This window comes from Coloeus monedula (assembly GCF_965178545.1).
Source record: "Coloeus monedula genome assembly, chromosome: 4".
In the NCBI taxonomy this organism is placed as follows: domain Eukaryota; kingdom Metazoa; phylum Chordata; class Aves; order Passeriformes; family Corvidae; genus Coloeus; species Coloeus monedula.
Window position 1 is genome coordinate 13,618,729 of NC_138784.1, and position 18,330 is coordinate 13,637,058.

Here is an 18,330-nt window from a genome sequence, read left to right on the forward strand (position 1 = left end):
GCAGAGATGTATTTCAACCTTGTCTTGCACACAGTGATCCATTAGCTAAGAAATACACATGATTATTTTATAGTCACCTCCTTTCAGAGGTTTCTGTTCTGCAGAGAAACAACTGGTCCTTCATTCAGCACCCCTGAGAGGCAGAAGCTCATGAGAACAGTGTGAAACTAACATTTGTCATTAAAGAAAATTATTGTTTGTGTAAACAGAGACCACTAAGCTGCTTAGCATGCGTTAGCACCTTCTTAACATTTGAAAATGTGTTAAGAAATTCTAGAGAGGAGATTATGGAGCTCAACATAGGTGAAGATGTTGTCAACAGAGTGTGTGGGTGGGATGTAAACATAAGGGCTGTGCATAAATATGGGTCTTTGTTAGAGTAGTCCTGGTTCTCTTGATTCTTTAAATACCAGGGATTAGAAATTCCTGGATTTTTTTCCTTCCAGTTGGAGAAGGGAAAGAAGTCATACAAACCCAGTTGCATCTTGCAGGTGGCTAAATCAAGCCACTGGCTGGGTGACAGAACCCTGCAATGCCAGCACGAAAGGGACAGTGACTTCACAAGTGCCACAGAAAGTTGCCGAAAGGACTTAATGCAGTTTGCCTTGGAAAGCAAAAAATTCTAGTGAGCTTTTGGGCAGCAATGCCAACTTGGGCAGTCAGTGCCAGCCCTCTGCCACCTTTGGCTGCTCATATGAGCATCAGTGCACAGTGGACTGTGTGGAGGAGCTGCACTGCCAGGAAATAACTTTTTTCCCCTCTGTTTCCCTCTGTGTTTGTCTACTTAGAGCATCCTGCTGCTGAACAGTGAACCACCTGTGGCCTCACCATGGAAAAGCTTCCTTAGGGCTTATGTAAACCAGGTGACCTGGGGAAAGTCATTCCCTGGCACAGAGCAGAGGGGAACTGAGGTAGGAAGGGAAGCAGCCTCAGCAGGGGTGATGTTCCCTGTGTGCTGCACAGCATTTAGGGACCTTTCTGCTCACTCAGCTGTCCTGCAGGTTTGAGGGACTTAGTGAAAGGTACCCTTGTGTTGTGAAGCTATTGGACAATCGGCCACTGCCCATTGTGGTCGCACTAAATTCATTCTGTAGCCACCAGGCTTCCTAAAAATTGGGAGGAAAGAAAGAAGAGACAATTTAGGAAGCCTGCCTTTCCCCTAAAAGGGGAAAGTTCCTGTTTGTGGAGCTGGAAGTTTGGAGCAGCTGTTCCAGAACACAGCTTGAGGAGAGTGGCTAAAGTCATTAGAGCTGGCCACAGTTTCACCACTGTGTTCCAGGAGTTGTCCTAAGTGACCTTTCTCAGGCAGCACCTGTTTTAATCATTGAATTGTAGCACAAGAAGGAGGATTTGGGAAAGGCTCTTTGTCCTGTAGCTCTGCCTTAAGAGGAATAGAGAGCTTTTTCTCTTTCTTTGTGGGGGAAGGATGTTATTTAAGGCCAGTGAGGAAGATATGTAAGCTGTGCATATCTCATTGGTTCGAAGTAAACATCTGTTCTCCTCATCCTTCTGTCAGTTGTGTTAGGCAGCCACCTGTGCAAGGCCCTGGCTGCTGTGAATCTCATTTTGAAGAGTTCACCATTCTTCCCAAATGTTGCCCAGGAAATTTAGACACAGCCTTAACACTAGGTAAATTTTATCCCAAGGGATCAAGTGTTTCAAGAGAGCTGATGAAATGGTGAAGGCAACAATATCTAACTCCTTTGGTTGGTCTAATTTTCACCTAGATTGATTGGTTTCATTTTCATGTAGATATGATCCAATTGTTTAGTAGGCAAATGATCAGTACAGCAGAAACCAAGAACCTGTTAAGCTCCCCACTTAACCAGGAATCCTAACAAGTTTAAGGAGGATATGAGGGCTCTGCAGAGGGATCTGGACAGGCTGGATCCATGGGCCCAGGCCGATGGTCTGAGGGTCCACAAGGCCAAGGGCCCGGTCCTGCCTTGGGTCACACCAACCCCCTGCAGCTCCAGGCTGGGGCAGAGGGGCTGGAAAGCTGGGAAAGGCCCTGGGGCTGCTGGGGACAGCGGCTGGACATGAGCCCAGGTGTGCCCAGGGGGGCAAGAGGCCAGTGGCACCTGGGCTGTGCCAGCCATGGGGTGGCAGCAGGGCCGGGGCAGTGACTGTCCCCTGTGCTGGGCACTGCTGGGGCCACACCTCAGATCCTGGGGCAGCTCTGGGCCTCTCAGGACAAGAAAGGCTTTGAGGGGCTGGAGCGTGTCCAGAGAAGGGAACGGAGCTGGGGAAGGGGCTGGAGCAGCAGGAGGGGCTGAGGGAGCTGGGAAAGGGGCTCAGCCTGGAGCAAAGGAGGCTCAGGGGGGACCTTCTGGCTCTGCACAACTCCCTGACAGGAGGGGGCAACCAGGGGGGGTCAGGCTCTGCTCCCATGGAACAAGGGACTGGAGAAAACAGCCTCAAGCTGTGCCAGGGGAGGTTCAGGTTGGACATCAGGAGGAATTTCTTCATGGAAAGGGTGGTCAGGCATTGGAAGGGGCTGCCCAGGGAGGCAGTGGAATCTCCATCGCCATCCAAGGAAAGCTGGACATGCCACTGATGTGGCAGCTCTGGGCTGGGTGACAAGGTGGGAATTGGTCACAGGCTGGACTTGATGATCTTGGAGGTCTTTTCCAACTTCAGTGATTCTGTCATTTACAATCAGCAAGAAAGTTACTGTGGACTCCCAGTGTCACCAGTTGTTGAAATGCCATTACAAATCAACAAGTCCCTATTTACAGGTATTAGGATTTAAAAATAATTGCCAGGTCTAGTTCTTCGATTGCTGCAAGTCATTGTATTCACTTTTCAAATGTGCTGGTGAATTTGTTTTAGAAACCAGCAAACTGTTCTGCTTGGATAATACTTTTTATTTTTAGTCTTTCCCTTTAATTCAATGATGTTTTTCAGCAAGAAAAACAGTATAAAATTTGTACCAGAAATTGTACAGGAGTCCTGACATCTTTCCCTGCTCTGCTCTACTGGAAGACCAAGGACTTTTCACTTCCTGATACTTTGTATTTCATCCCTTTTGTCTCTTGTACCGTTCTCGATTGCTCTGCTCCTTCCTCCTCTGCTTCCATGTCTGTATGCTCCCTCTCTTCCCTTCCTTCTCCTGCCACTTCTCTGATTTTAGGCTTAGCCGATACCATTAGCTTACTTCAGAAAGACAAAAGTGAAAGTTTGCTGGGTTAGAAAGCTGAACTGAAGCAGGTAAGCAGGTACCAGAGGAGGCTCTGCCTCCTTGGCATGAGCCAGCTGGTGGCTTGGTTCTGTTTGCAGCCATACAGTGGGGTCAGTGCAGGCTGCGGGTGCTGAGGCACATTTCCAAACATTTTGTGACTTGTGGGCGGCCCCTGCTTCCCTCATCCAGATGTGCAAGGGAGAGGGCAGAGCACTGTGCCAGCTAAAGCTGGTTAGTGGGTCAGGGAGCTGGCTCTGGCATGGGAAGGGACTGACCTTCACCTCTGCCCTCTGCCATTCCCCAAACAAGAAGCCATGGGAACCAGACTTCTGCTATGCCTGTTCTTTCAGAAGACCAGAGCCTTTTCAGTTTCTGTCTGTGCTGTGACCAGAGTGACCAAGGGCTGGGGGCTTTTTGGCCTGTCCATTCTCCCCCGCCCATTCTGCTCTCTGTATATCCCAGGCAGATGTCCCTGATGTGCTCCTGATGTCTGTACATGTGCCTTCTGAGAAATGCTGATGAGGACCATGCTGGTTACATTTTTAACCATCTTAAATTGTGTACAAAACAGTAGTAATTGACATCTTCTAAGGCCTTAAGTTCTTGTCCACGCACTGGAAAGGCAAAAAATAATTTTCTCTCCTTCCCTAATCCATTCTAATTTACGAATCTAGGTCACCATGTCACACCACCCCTTTACTCACCATTCCCCCCACTTCTTTCCCAGCTGCTCAGTGTTGGTTTGCTGTAGGGAATTTGGCTGTGGCATGATGCCAGTTATGTTGTGAAACAGCCAGACTGTTCTTAATTCCTAGCTGGTGAATTCAGAGAAACTCTTAACTTCAACTTTACCCACAGTGATAGATCTGTCCTGACTTGTCCTGTGAAATGAATAATAGTCCAAAAATAGGAGTAAATACCGTGTCCTTTCCCTAACTAAATACTGACTTTGGTCAACCCAAGAAATAACGTTTGTTTGCTTCAGTCCATTTCAAAAGCAAAGCATGAAGTTTGATCTCACTGAACAAGATCTGAACAAGAAAACTCCCTAATTCAATTTACCCCTTTCCAGAGAACTGTCACTGTTTGCCAGCCCGCTGCCCACTGATTTCCACTGAGCCCTCCTAAATGTGCACACACCCAAAGAACAGTTCCTGTTGCGTTTAGCTGAGCTGTGCTCCTGGTTTCAGCCAAAGATGATGTCCTGACTGCCAGCAGATCAACCCCTTCTTTGCCATCTCAGAAAGGGGATGGTATGTTTCCTGCTGCACAAGAGACGAGGCTAATACTGATTATTCCCAGGATTCACAGCAACGTCACAGGAAGCTCATGAAGACTGCAGTACATGCAGGCAGAGGATTCACTATCCTTTAACAAGTTCTTACTTTTTGTTCTCCAAACTCAAGAAACAGGCATTTTCCTACCACAGCTGAAGTGTTCCATCATCTCTGGAGGTTCTGTGGAAGGGAGGAGATAATTTACACTAATTCTGAAGAAACACAACTGCTTTACTGCCCTCCCCCCTCCAAAGCTAGGCATGCAGAGTATAAGTGAAGATTAACCAGGAGACTAGGGGGAAGAAAGAATACAGGTAGTTGAGATAAGTAATCTTATCTTTAGATGACCTCTTTTAATCTTATTTGTTGCCAAGATCAGCATAAGCCCAAGTTCTGCATATTCAGAAGACAAAAAAGCAACACACTTAGTAGTGTTAATCTTTATTTTGCATTAAATTTGCCAAGCAGAACAAGAAGCTTGATTTCATGGGGGCATTTCAAAGTTCAGCTAAATAATCATGCCTTATAGACAGGAACTTTGAGTGTACCATCAGGATAAACTGTTTCTCTAGCATAATTACAGGCACATATTTTGATATTTCTCTACTCACAGACATCCATGTGGCTTTGCCTACCTCCATTTTACCACAAAAAATAATACACACACACATATATATAAATATATATATATACACAGAACAACTAACAGCATAAGCACCAAAATACAGTTTTAGGTCTTTTACCGCATCATAGGTGTTTATAAACTGAGGTGTTAATTTGTCACAGCTTAGAATCAATGGTTTAACTGCATAGACACATTTATGCTTTATCTTATGTGTTGCACTTTCTAACCTTGGTATCTGCTTATAGTTTTCAGCCTTTTCCTGAGTACCAGTGGAATGCTGTTCTGTGTGGAGCCATAGTAATCCTGGCCCCAAAGAGCAAGGTGCAGCCTCTGGAAATACCAAGACTCAGTCACGAGTAGCTGCCACAAATGTGAATACAGTTCGTCTCAGTCCATGCATGTGGGCTGTTCCCTCAGTTCTGGCAAATCTCAGATCACCACCTTTGCTGTAAACAAGTAGATAGGAGAGCATGCTGCAGCCTACAGCACGTGTTTCCTCATCCAGAGCTCTCCAGGCGTCCACTTGATGGTTGCATTTCACATCTCTTGGTTACAGAGATTGAGGTATAGAGGTTTAGTAACATAATTGAGATTACAATAGGGAACAAATGAACTAAAGCTTCCCCTTTCTATTTGCTAACTAGCCATGAGGAGAGGTTATTTCTTAAGGAGGTTCTTGACAGCTGTGTGCTGTGAAGTCCTTGAATGCCCCCCTTTTCCTTGCTTTTCCTTGAACACTTTGCCCTTTTCCTTTGCTCTTAGCCTTTGTAGGCAGCAGACTGCTTGCCCTGTTTCTTCAACACCAGGCAGCCCTCCAGCCTTCCTCCAGCACATGTTGCAGCTCTGACCCCATTAATCTTGCCAAAAGGCTTTTCCAAGTGGAACATTGAGAATCACTGGACTTTCTCCTCTTGACAGGGGGGAGCAATCTATTATCTTCATGGAAAATATCTGTTAGCAATGGGTAAGTTGTGAAAGCAGTAATACCCCAAGGGCTGTCTGACCCATGGAAAATTAAAAATCCAGAAAAATACTTTACATCAATGCCTTCTTAAAGAGACATTAAGAGGTTTATTGAGTTTACAGCTAAAAATATTTTTGTGTAGGGAACCATTGATGGGTCAAAAAGATTAGTTATAATTCTGTAATTCTTTCAAGGACTATGTAGAGGCAAATCACTCCTCCTGGATCAGTTTCTAAATTGGTGGGGTAGGGGTGTAACTAGTTTGAAAGAGTCTTTAGACAGTCACTTTGTAAAACACAATTTCATATCATCTACATTCAAACCCAATGTCCCACAGAAAGAGCATGTGGGAATTCTTCCCCATGGTTTTATGGAAAGGTCCAGCTGTTAATCACTGTCTTAGGGTTACTTGATGATGTGTATCACATATCGCTGCCCTATGCCCAGGAATTATTTTTGTACCTTTCTATGCCTTTAAACTGAGCCTGAGAGGGGGAAGGAAAACCTGAGCAACACTTCTTCAAAGCAGTTTGCAGCTTGTTCAAGGTCACACACAGATAGAGACTTTTTTTCAGCTGCAGCAGGAGAGCGAGGAAGCACCCGGCTTGCTGCTTCCCAGTCAGCTTTTGGCCAGTTTTTTTCAACTTCTTTTTCTCCAGAGACTGAGAGCTGAACTTTTTTCTTTCCTGGAATTTCGGATTTTCTCTCTTTTCTGCTGGACTGCTTCAATATCAGAGCACATCGGGAGGATTTTCCACTGAGCACAGAGGGCCTGGCCCTGGGCCAAGCCCCAGCTCTGAGGAGACCAAAGGGAGGACTCTGACACTTTCCCAGTTTTTTCTCCACAGCGAGAGATTTTATTATTTAGCATCATTATCCCTTTTCCCACGTGTTTGTTAAATAAATAGTTTTTATCTCTTTCACTTTCCTTCAAGGAAAATTTATTTTTTCCCAAACCTGGTGGGGAGGGGTGGTTGCAGCCTGCCTTCTCTCAGAGGATATATTTCTAAATTTGGCCAAACCGGCACAATCGCTCACTGATGAAACCTAGAAGTATAAGAGATCTAATGTCAGATGGTGGCCTATTGTACAAACCCTTCCCACCACATATCCCAGACAGCTCACAAACACTTTAGTCATCCTGAGTTGCAGACACTTCAGTCACCTCTCAGAGCCCAAGACCTCAAAAAACCGTTCAGAATGCAGCCAACACTGATAAAACATTCCTTCAACTCATTCCTCTGAATTGGCTGTGATGTCCCGTACTGAGGGGATGAATTCATTCCCTTCCTTGCTGTCTCTTGTATTGACAGCTTTAGTGAATCCAGAACTTCAGTCTCAGTCTTCTGATCTGCTTAAACATACAACATAATTCATTTTCCCTTCCTGAGAAATTAAACCAGACCAAAGCTGTCCTTAACATTTACCAAATCTCTTGACTGAATCCACAATATGCTGCTCCCTATTAAACCTAGGAAATTTGTTCAGTATTCCCATCCTGCTCACCATATACTACTAATTAAATATTATATTAAAAATCCTTTTATTTTCACAGAATGGAATGGACATTAAATTGTCTCCAAGAAAACCAGATTTCTGTGGGTTCCCTGAACTGTGGCCCATCAGTAGCGCACAGAGTCTAGCTCAAAGAAACAGTGCCTGCAGTTTCAACAGGGACCAGTTCTATGAGGGAATGTTCCTAATACAGGTATTTTTCTGCCTTTTTAAACCTTGTTCTGTATATATTTGGTATTTCATCCATGGATATTCTGCCTACCAGAAGCCTCACTCCCTAACAGAAGATCATTCTCATCCAAGCCCTTGCTGTTAACACATTTTGTTTCCTCCTTCCAATAAAACCTCTGAGTTTACAGGAGACTGCAGGCTATCCTCTCTCATCGTGGTCTGTTTTGTGACATGGATGAGGAGCCACAGAAGCAGCTAAAACAGCACAACTGAGAAGCTGGCACAGAAGCAAATTAGCAAGAATGAACAATTGAGGTTGGGGCAAAGAAGGAGATGGGGAGATAACTGACCAAGAGAAGGTATGGTGGAACAGCCATCTGAAATGTTCTTTAGCTTTTTGTGGGATCTGGGATATGTGCTGTCACTGCTTCAGAACAGAAATGGTAAAGTTTAATGTACACAAAAGATCTGCTTTAACTGAAATTATGAGACAGTCCCAATTCTGTTGAAAAATTTTGTCTTTTGTTAAAAAAAGCATTCCTGATGTCAAGTAAGTTTGATTAATTTGTAGTTTCCTGGAATGACAAAGTAAGCTACATCTTCAAAGGAATGCTGCGAAGCAGCAACCAATGCAACCAAGCTTGTCAAATGTACATTTCATAATTAGAAAAGGGTACAATATAGAGAAAGACTGTATAAGATGACCTTTAAATCCTGAAACAACTCTTTAAAATACCAGAAAACAGGTTATAGAGGAGAACATTGCATTCAATAATGTAATTTTCATGAGTTGTTTGAGGCATGTATCTCAAGCATATTTGAATCTGCAAGTACAATCTACATACTAATTAAAAAGTCCTTGCTGCAGCTCATAAGATCCAGTTAAAATCTCAGAATGTTGTTTGACTTGCAGTCCATTTTCTGCGTTTCCATAGTTTGATTTTTCTATGTGACAGCAGATTCAAAGGACCACAGAATATTACCTCTGTATTCATTATTATTAGTGCAATATCAAAATATAGCTTCTCTTTTTCTCATTCTCTTTTGCCTTCCTTTACAGAGAAGGGACAAAAAGCAGACTAAGACCCAACAGTTGGTGCAAAACACAAGGAATTACGTAAACAGATCTTTTTTGCTTAAGGCTTTGCACTTAAAACTAAGTTTTGTCATAATCTAGTGGGCAACATCTCACTAGACATTTACAGGAGGAAAAACACACTGCTCAAGTATTTAGCTGACATAAATTGTCATAGAGCAGAAAGTGGATGGTGTTATAGTATTTACAATTAAAATGTGACAAGTAGTCCAGTAAATATTGTTTTGCTTTATCCTACAGTTTTTCCTTTGTGATGCCAACAACAGCAGCAATCTGGAAAGCAGGTTTGGAACAGATTAATGCAGTCCTATTTCCAACAGATAATTTACATTCTCAGTAGCTGGAAGGCACATACACAGGCAATGTGGGTGCTGGTTTCTCAATTGCAAAGCCAGACTTATTAAGCCAAATTGTCCCAGCTTGTTAATCTTTTTCCAGCTTCATTTACATGTAACAGCACAGAATGTAATGCTGGTATAAATCAAGTTAAATCAACGCCAGGTGTAAGAGAACTAGGAATGGACTTAATTTGTTGGGCAAGAAGGAACACTCCCTTTCAGGTCAAATTTTCAAAATCTGGCAGGCTGAATTTCTTGCTAAATTCTGACAGCCCCATTCAACATGTGCCTGGCTTTTATAAATGCTACAGTCTAATTATAGGATAGTTTAAGCAAGAATTACAAAGGTTGGATCATGTAGCACCTAGAACTGGGGAGGAAAACAGACTCCTTTTTATTGTCAAAGTGCCACTCTTTCTTCTGTTTGTTGGCTTTCTCCTTGCATATGCTATTTACCTAGGCTACAAGGTATCCTTTTTAACCAAATCCATTCAAATCCATATTTCATCCCAAGCTTGCTTCATCCCTGTGACAGACAGATGGAAAGCAATGCAGTTTATGCTCAACATGTCCCTAGTACTGAGGGATGGCATCTGGTAGTCACAGCTGTAGCTCTCCATTGGAAACCACCCTCTTGACAGAGAAAGAAGCATCTGAAGTTGCATCAGTCACTGCAATTTCAGTGTGTGGATGCAAATTTCACCGTGTGAAATTGCAGTGTAAGAAACTGTACACTTCTTTTTTAATTGCCAGGAGCTATTTACTGATCTTTACCCATCACTTGAAAATGATAGTTCTTTCTTCAGGTAAAGGTCACATCAGGAAGGAGTAAACAGTGACTCCACTCAAAGATAGTGCTCCATTTGAAAACTAAATTAGACAAGAATAATGCAGGCTGGTTGTTCAGCACAGCCTGTAGTGAACACACAGCGGTGCTTTGGAGAACCTCATGGTTTCAGTGCCATTCACACTGTAAATACCTAAGCAGCTTAGTAAACATTCTTGTTTTTTGAACAGAAGGCCCTCCATTATGAATGAGAAGCAAAGCTGGATACTGGATTTGGGTGCACGTGTGAAAGGCAGATCAGAGGTACCCAAAGCATGCTTCCTGCCCAAATGTGCCACCACAGCTGAAGTCTTTACGTCCCTTGTGGCAAAGGAAAGCCTTGCTTTCAACAATAATCCAGAACATCACAGAATCATAGAGCCACTTGGATCTTTTAAAGGTCATCTTCAAATGACCCTGCAATGAGCAGGGACACCTTAAACTACATCAGGCTGCTCAGAGTCCCATGTTTCCAGGGATGGGGCATCCACCACCTTTCTGGGCACACAGGAGGTAGGAAGTTAATGCTTAAATAATGCATAAAGGACAATAATGTGTATTAGATGAGTTAAATTCACACTGATACAAGTGAAGAACATGCAGTTTGTACTCACACTCAGCTCATACTCAGCCTCAGCTTGAGCTTTTGAGCAAAACCAAGATCAAGCTGTACTTCGGAAGACTATAGCTGAGCAAGAAAATAGGTCAGGACTTGAACAATTTCACTGTTGCTAAAGTTTAGAGAGTGCCCCTGTGCATTTTCCTTTTCCTAGTGACTGTTTCAAAAATGACAACAGAGCTGTTGTGAATCATAAGACTCTTGGCACATTAGTTCCAGCTGTACCTCACTACGTAACAGCAGCATGAACATCCCAGCAGCAGTATGAAAAGTTAAGGTGCTCTGGCTTGGCATTTAGAGACTGATAGAACAAATTTCTCCATACCATGCTAGCTTGAATAACTGGGATTGGGAAATTCTGTTCTGTGTCTCTGGTTCTGACAGATCTGAAGTGCGTAAGATGTGTGGAGCTGCTTTTGCAATTGGAGTAAACCCCTGTCCAGATGATGTATCTCTACAAGGAAAGTAGAGAAACCCCTCCTACCACAGCCTTTCAGAACACACAGCACTGATTTAAGTACTGGCTTGGAGCTAAGCTGACCAGGAGGCTTTTTTCTGTATTAACAGCAGCTGAAAGTCTCATGTTCATGTGCACAAAGCTCCTTTAGGACTGGCTTCTGGCTTACTTCATGTTGATTTCTCAAAGGCATCCAAAGAAATCTCCTTTGCTACCCATTTCAAAGTATTGGCAAAGATTCAGTGGGAGCTGAATCTCTCCTGATTTCTGTCTGCTATTTGATATTTTGCTTAATAGAACATCTTCAATTATGTGTAGCAGACCTTCAGTTACAACCTGAGCTGTATTTGTTATGAGTACTCAGTGCAATTCAAGACAGTTTGAGAAACTCTCTTCTGCGGTTTTTTTAACAACAAATAGAAGAATGAAGACCACAAATTTAATAAAAAAGCATTACCTGTAGGGCCCTAGAGCTAGATACTAAATCCTGGACTAATCACAACCATATCACTATGCCAGCCAATGACCCCAGCACTCTGTCCAGCACCAGGGGGAGGAAGCCAAATACTCCTGGGCTGCACTTCTGAATTTTCCCTACTCCAGGTCCCAAAACTTTTCTAGCACACAGCTTCCACAGGAAGCATGGGTGGCTTTCACTCTCACCCAAGCCCACCACTAAACCATGTCCATAAGCACATCTACATGTTTTTAAAAAAGACTCCAAGACACTAAGATATTCACTACATTTTATAAGTACAGAAAGAAAAGGTTTAAGAACTTGAGTGGAAACATCGAGTGAATTAGAGCAAAACTGGGATTAGAAGCTAAGACTTCTATTTCCCATCTCCATGCTTAAACTTGAGAACAATACTCGCTCTCCTGGAGTACATCTGATTTGTCTTGGTCCTCTTTTTAGAGACTAATCTTACATCCCTAACTCCCATGATCAGTCCCATGGAAATGAATGAGAAAAGATTCAGGACTGAACATTTAATTTGCAGTCTTATGGTTTTGTAGCCTTTCTTTTGTTAACCCAGCACCTGTGCTCTCTTAGCACTCAGTACTCAAACTGTGATTATAAAAGCAATTAGAAATAATCACAAGTACCTATATTCCAAAGGCTCAAAATTATATTTGGCAAACTGAAGTTATAATGTATGGTGAAAGAAAAACATGCATAATTTGTCAGCCTAATTAATGAGTCTGGGTAAGATAAGTCGTATTACACCTGAACATATGACATACTCTTGAAAGACTGTGACCTCTCTCCTCATTCCAGGTCCACCCACAGGAGATGACTGCAGCCTTTAGCAGAAGACATGTTACATCTGAACTATTTTTGGGTGCTTTCAGCTGATGATGCATCCAGGACAATCCTGATACTACCGCATGCCAGCAGATACTGTACCACAGCCCTTGTGACTGATTGTCTGAAGAACTATATTCCTAGCTATAAGCATTAGGATCAGGGTGGAGCTGGAGGTGGTCTGGAACCAAGAATCTCTTAACTTTGCAATAGTCAGCTTTTAGGTTTGGCAGCTGAAAGATGAACTGCCTAATTTCCAAACCCAGCAAGTGAAAGTTAAAAAGCCTTCTTTTCCATTGTGTATCACTTCAGAACTTGCAGGGCAGAGTGGGCTTGAAGCCTGGCACGTAGAAATGTACAGTAGAATGTGGTTTGTTAACCTCTTACAGACACCTGGGCACAGTGAGGCCACTGTGAAGTAACACTGCTGCTCTCACAGAACCAGCTGTGGTGCCTTACACACAGAGAGGGTTCAGGGAGGTTTTTGTAGCTACACCTGGGTGACTGTTGTTCCCTCCATGCCTTATGCAATCCTTATGCAGGTGATGCTGTAGGCATTGCTCACATCTCTTCCTGCTCCCTACTGAACAGACTTTTTGTGGTAATGTCATGGTTTAACCCCAGCCAGATCCAAGCCCCTGGCAGCTGCTCGCTCACTCCCCCACCAGTGGGATTGTGGAGAGAATCAGAAGGGTAAAGCTGGAAAATCCATGGGTTGAAATAAAAACAGCTTAATAGGGAAAGCAAAGGCTGCCCACACAAGCAAAGCAAAACAAGGAATTGATTCCCTGCTTCCCATGGGCAGGCAGGTGTTCAGCACCTCCAGGAGAGCAGTGCCCCATCCCCTGGAAGGGTGACTTGGGAAGACAAACACCATTGCTCCAAATGTCCCCACCCTTCCTCCTTCTTCCTCCCCCGTAATGTACTGAGCATGATGTCACAGGGTCTGGAACATCCCTTGGGTCAGCTGGGGTCACCTGTCCCAGCTGTGTCTCCTCCCAACCACCCAGACACCCCCAGCCCCGCCCCAGTGTGGCCCTTGAGGGGCAGGAAAGGCCATGGCTCTGTGCAGTCCCCGCTCAGTACTAACAACATCTCTGTGTTATCAGCCCTGTGTGCAGCACAGATCCAAACCACAGCCCTATTCCAGCCCCTGGAAAGGAAACCAGCTCCACTGCAGCCCAAAGAAGCACAGGTAAGAGGAGAGGAAGAGACTGCCTTCTCCCTTCCCATGCCATACAAGCCTGCAGGGAGTGCACTTTGCACAAGGAGCAACAGGCATGGTTGGAAAGAAGACATGTCCTGAAAATACTACAGTGGCTGCCACCAAAAAGCCTTAGCAAAACAAGGGAAAAACAAAGGCTGCAATTTCTCAAGTGCTAACAGCTATCCTGTCTGCAATCCACTCACATAATAAGAAATGTTACTCAAACTCATGTATAAAAGATTATCTCCCTCCCATTGTGCAGTATTCGCCGGCTACTGCACCAGTGTCTGCAATAATTGTGAGGTGGATTTGCTTAGCCCTGTGCTCACCAGGCAGCAAGATCACAGCCCACACTGCAACCTGTACTCTCTGTGAGCTGTAGGAATGACATTTTGATGTCTGGGTAACTATCCTCCTCCTCAAAGCACCTGTTACCACACTTTCTTCCTCCTTTTCAAGTTCTTTCCAGACACTGTGCTTTCCCACTGCTGAGCATCCTGCTAGAATCCTGCAGCTGCTTTTCCTCAGAGTAGCTGCAGCAGCAGTAACAATTGGTAGGCATCCAGGAGATTTACACAGCAGACGCTGTCACTCTGGACTGCCTACAATTACAAAAGAGGAAATAGTCCCTTAAATTTCCTTTTTCTCCACCACACACCTAGAAATGGGTGACTAGAAAGCAGCTCAGGAGACAACTTTCAGTCTCAGACAACAAAGAACCAAAACTTCCCCTGAAGATGGAAAAGCAGCTCTCTAGCTGTATGATAAATCATATATGGTACTACCTGCTTTGTCTTGAGAATGTGAGGCATGCTCAGCCCAAGACAGTGCTGGATGGCTGCACTGTGGGGGCTGAAGGTCACAGGTAACTGCTCCAAAGGTGATGGCCGAGGACAAGGAAAGAGGATTTTGCATTAGTTGTAACCTGTAAAAGTTATCTTCTTACAGACAGGATGCCTTATTGCTACTTAGTGTCTCAAGCAGAATGAAGAGTTGCTTACCCCAGAGTTGCTCCAGGAGTCAAAAGTAAGACACAGGTGTAAGAACCATGTGACTTGCTTAGTAACCTGGGTAAAGTGTTTCCCATCACACTTCTGGAGGTGTGTGTTTTGAGGCCCAGGTGATGTAACTCCCAATACCAGACTTCCTGGGAATGCCTTTGAGAATGAGTCTTAAAAACAAACCTAAAACAAAATACACTTTTAGAAGCATAATACAAATGAGTGTTTTCTCATTATTTCTCATCAGGGACAACTGTATTTGCATTAATTCTAAAGCAGCTTGCTTTGAGAGAGGTAAATTCAGAAGGAAAAATAACTCTCAGCCCACAGCAGTAAGGCAGCCACATCCAGTTCACCTTCTATCAGTTCCTGTGGTGCTGCAACCATAACAACCACAAAACTCTCACAGAACTGGTTTGGTTTTGGTTTTTCGTCTGGTACTTAATCGTTACTGGCCACCTCAGGTACCTCAAAAATAAACTAGCTCCACATGAGATAGCTGTACAACCTTTATTAGGCAGCAAGAAAGAAATTAGCATGTTCAAAAGCCACTCAGTCATCTGCCTTTCCTAGTGCACTGAATACTAACAATTATGCACATTATGAATATTTCCAATCAAACCTAGAGCAGATTAAGTTAGAAGTTTTCTTTCCTTGTGGCTCAATCCCAGCCATAAACAGTTATGCTACAAAAATTATCCCAAATTAAAAATTAACTGGCTTATTGAATAACAGTTGCACTTAAAAATAGCCACAAATTCAATGTCATGGGAGTATAGAATGCAGAAACACATGTTCAGGTAGCTAAAGCCCACTGGGGAGACATTTACAGCTATTCAATATTAAACTATCCAAGGTATCCCATAATATTTTGCCTAGTGGAATTACCATTGCACAGTTTGTGCTGGGGGTCTACAAAGACTGCCATTTTGACCTTTCAGGAAAGCAAAGCAGTGCTGACTTATTTGCTGCTCATCTTCCTCTCACATGACCTTTCCTTTGAGGCACTGAAAATATCAGTGCATCCCCAGCTTTTTTCCCTTGAAACCATACCACAACTTGCTGTGTATTTTCATTACTCATCTCTTTGTGTTCCCACCCTCATTTCTTACACAATATATGTGATGCAAAGTGATCACACGTTTTTTAATTCTGTTGAAGCTGGTGGTACGGCAAACTCATCTTGTCTGGAAGTTCCTGCCTGGCCTGTTGGGAAGGGTGGTGCTAGGGATAAAGATGATACATGATGTCTACATGTAGTCATAATCCAAGTCTGCTGAATGTGAAATGACCTACGGTATAATTATAGAAACACTGTAAATTTGTGAAAGATATTCTCTAGTAAGGACCTGCCTCAGAGCTGGCACACCAAGTGATTTGCATTGATCCTGAATGTAAGACTGAGTGTCTCCTACAGCCTGGGACGTTCAGCAACTGGCTCTGTCCAGTACTAAGCTAAGAACATTTCAGAGAGAAATACAAACCCTTGCCTCCCAATTGCATTGATCAGGATCACATCAAAGAAATCATGATTTGCATTCATCTCATCTCCTAGAAAGATGATGTATCTTGTGATTAGGTAATGAGAGGCATGAGATTTATCTTCGGACAGCCTCGTGAGGTGGATTACAATCCTTGCAACATTTTGACAGGTGGAAATTAAAGTGAAGAGAGACTGAGTTAAGTAAGGTTACACAGAAATCCCAGTAGAAAAGAGACCATATTCCTTAACATCCTGGTTATAAGACCAGAGCACTCATTCCTGGTTACAGGTACAAGAAACAGAAAAAAGCTGGTGAATGCTGATTAATAGCTCGATCCTCAGCCTCAATCACAGCAGAAGAATTAAACGCTGTGTTAGGATCATGTGCTCAAACCTCCCATGGTTGTGGCTCACATTTGGTGTGAGTCAGTGAGAAACATTCCTGAAAGTTCATGTCTCCTCACTGAACAAATGCCAGTGGCCAGCAGGCAGCAGCGTTTTGCAAACGCCAATCTGGCGCATTAATCCAACATCACATGCTGTTATTAGGGTAACACTGCAGCAGCTTCATGTAATACCTACAGGAGCATTTATGAGATGTCATGTCTAAAGATGAATTGCAGTTAGCTTTTGTCTTCCTGTGCAGTTTATCTTTCTGTGAACACACCCCTCCAGCCTTGATGCAAATTGCTGCTACAATGTTTTAATACAAAGGTAAGGCAAAATATTGCCAGATTTAACTTTGTTCATCAGATGGATTTTGAAAGCTGAAACTCCATGTTTGTGTGAGCATCAGTGTGCACACACCTCAAGACAGGGACATTCTTTACAGTATCTTCAGCTTTAGGCACATCTGGCAGCAGCAGCAAGGAGACACCTCCAGACTCTTCAGGAGTACAAAGGTGTAGGAGCACTTTGTGCAGTGACAGACCACAGAAATACAGACATACCAAAGCTGCAGAGGAACAGACAGGCTTTTTTCCAGGGTTAAATTCTCTTTTGCAAATCTGAAAATGACAACGTTTTCCCAAGGCTGGTGTTTCATTCTTCTTCTAAGATCTCCTTATTTTCCTCTTAGTTGAGTTTTGTACAGAGATGGGTCTACTGAGGTTGGTCCCAGTTTACATCACTGTGAGAGAATCCAAAGTTTTTTCACCACCATCACTTTGCAAGCCACATATTCTGATTCACTCCACGAGTCCTGTCTAGTTTGAGGGTAAGTGAAACACTCCAGGATGGTTCATCTGTTACAGCACATTTGATTTTTATTTAGTTTTAACACTGGATCATCCTCAGGTCATTTGCATAAACTCTTGGGTACCTGAATGAGGGTCTGCCAGCCTCACCCTGTTTGTGAATGATGAAACCACTGACTGCAGTCTGTTTTAACAGGGAATTCCTAAACAGTTTCCATGCATTTTGTGGTCCACTTGTCTTGGAATACCCAGCAGATCCAATGTGACTCGGGTATATCAGATCTGAGTAAGCACCGGGCCAGTGATCTGCATGCAGGCATTAAATCCTGATGTTTAATATCCACATGCATACATCAGCTGTGCAATTTGTGCACTACAGTTCCAACATCCTCACTTACTGCACCTGCAACACAGAGACAATCATCCCAAGTGCAGTTAATCCAGGGGACGTGGTTTCTCAGCTGCATTCCAACTTCTCTTTCATTTGAAACATTATATGGCTGGGTTTTGAGGTTTCTTTTTGTTTTGTTTTGTTTTGTTTGTTGTTGCTGTTGTTGCTGTTGTTATTTTTTTTTCTAACACATCCCTGCGAAGCATTTCCAGTCAATGAAATAATATTTTTAAGGATAGATTTTAACATACTTTTCCTGGCTGCTCTAACCAGGGCTTTAATACCTGCAGTTTATTTTTAGCATGAACAGATATAAGTAAACAACAGTAAAAGGATTGGTTGATGCTGGTGGGAAGGACTGCAAAGCCTGAATGCAGTTACTGCTCAGACATTTGAGCTGCTAGTTTTTCTGAGGTTGCTTCTGTAGAAGAGAGAGTTTGACAGAACACACAAGCTCCAGCTGGTTGCTGTTCACAATTTAGAAAACTCAGTGGAAATCAGCTATTGTAATTTACTCCCTAGCACTTAGACATGTATTTTCCAAGTAACTGTGCCTTCTTCCCTTACTTTGCTGCTTCTTTATATACCTATTTTATTTATTTCAAATGTACAAATCTGCTACAGATGGTTTGAAGCTTTTAAAGAATTTCTGTTGTGTTTTAGCACCATCACAGAAA